The sequence below is a fragment of the Tasmannia lanceolata genome, unplaced genomic scaffold (assembly GCF_043159265.1).
Source record: "Tasmannia lanceolata isolate RefF3 unplaced genomic scaffold, GAP_Taslan_0.1 ptg000023l, whole genome shotgun sequence".
Lineage (NCBI taxonomy): Eukaryota > Viridiplantae > Streptophyta > Magnoliopsida > Canellales > Winteraceae > Tasmannia > Tasmannia lanceolata.
This window is the reverse complement of record NW_027518700.1, coordinates 37,095,838-37,097,763: the sequence shown is the minus strand read 5'-3', so window position 1 is coordinate 37,097,763 and position 1,926 is coordinate 37,095,838.

The following is a 1,926-nucleotide window of genomic DNA, read 5'->3' as shown; positions in this document are numbered from 1 at the left end:
TTAAAGAACCCTAGAAAACTACTTGAAACTATTTTTGGGTTAATTTTCTCTCACCAACCTCTTGTGCCTTGATTTGAGAAAATCATTTGAGATTGGTTTAGGCATTACTTGTAATCATCTTTGAGAGTGCATTGTGAGCTTTACTTTGTATTAGCCTATCTAGAGGCAAGTGAGCAACATCTTCTTCTCTTCATTGTATTTGGCAACAAAGGGCGCCGTATTTAAGACCCTTGGAGCTTGGACGTTCGGATTGTACAAGGCGAAAGGAACGCCGTATTTAAGTTCCTTGGAAGATAGTGGATACCTCAAGGAGAGCAAACTTGAGAAGAGTGGAGTAGGTCTTGGGTTTAAGACCGGACCACTATAAAAGTCATTGTGTCAAACCCTCTTATTTCTCTACCTCCTCTTGATTGGTGATTGGTACACATCTCTCTTACTCTCTCTTGTAGGTGCTTTAATATTCATACCCTTGCTTGAGTGAGTGATTAGCACTTAAGTTGAAATTGCATATTCATCTCTTGCTAATTAAGCCTCTCATCATTCTAATCAAGTTATAAAATCAACAAGGGAATAGAGTTTACATCATTACTATTAAGCTTAATTAATCAAACTAACTTAATTGAGAAAAGTTAAAACTAGAATAATTTTGGTAAAGAGTTTTTAAAGAGAATAAGTTTTTTAAAGGAACCCAATTCACCCCCCTCTTGGGTTGCCTAGTGGGATTTTAAAGGTTTTTTCAACCTTACCCATATCAAAGCCCTTGTCTAATAAGAATGAACTAAGCCTATTATACCAAGCTCTAGGAGCTTGCTTTAATCCATACAAGGCTTTGTCGAATTTATAGACATGGTTAGGGAATTTAAAATCTTCAAATCCGGGAGGTAGTTCAACATAAACTTCCTCCATTATGAACCCATGTAGGAATGCACTCTTGACATCCATTTGATATAATTTGAATCTTTTATGACAAGTAAATGCAAGAAGCATCCTAATGGCGTCTAACAGGGCAACGGGTGCAAAGGTTTCGTCATAGTCGATTCCTTCTTCTTGATTGTAACCTTGGCCTATCAATCGAGCTTTATTCCTTTGAATCTTCCCTTGTTCATTTAACTTATTTCTATAGACCCACCTAGTGCCAATCACAGAGTGGTCTTTAGGTCTAGGAACTAATTTTCAAATTTTATTTATTTTGAATTTTAGTTTCTCTTGCATGGCAATAATCTAAAAAACATCTTTTTCATCCTCATCTATATTCTTAGGCTCTATGTGTGACAAAAAGGCAGCAAACTCACATACATTTCTATAGTGAGAACTAATTTTGACACCTTGAGAGGTATCACCAATTATTTGGGTACTTGGGTGATCGGATAGAATTCGTTTTCCATTCCTTTGATCATCAACCTCTTTAGGAGGACTCTCTAGCTCTAGTGTCTAAGGTTTCACTAATATCATCCATGTGCACTTCATTTTCAATTTCATTTTGGTTTGTGTTTCGGGGGATAACTTCATAATCTTCATCATCATGTGACCTTTTCATTTCTTCACTAAGTTCATCAAATTCCACATGGATGACTTCTTCAACACATAGTGTTCTTCTATTGAATACTCTATATGATTTACTTCTAGTAGAGTATCCAAGAAAAATACCTTCATCAGATTTAGCATCAAATTTGTGAAGGTTGTCTTTAATGTTCAAGACATAACACTTACATCAAAACACCTTAAAGTATTTAATATTTGGTTTTCTATCATTCCAAAGCTCATAAGGTGTTTTGTGAGTGTGAGGTCTAATCATGACTCTATTAATAACATAGCAAGCCGTGTTAACGGCTTTTGCCCAAAACATTCTAGGCACATTCTTGTCATGAAGCATAGACCTAGCCATTTCCTGAAGAACCTTATTTTTCCTCTCCAGTACACCATTTT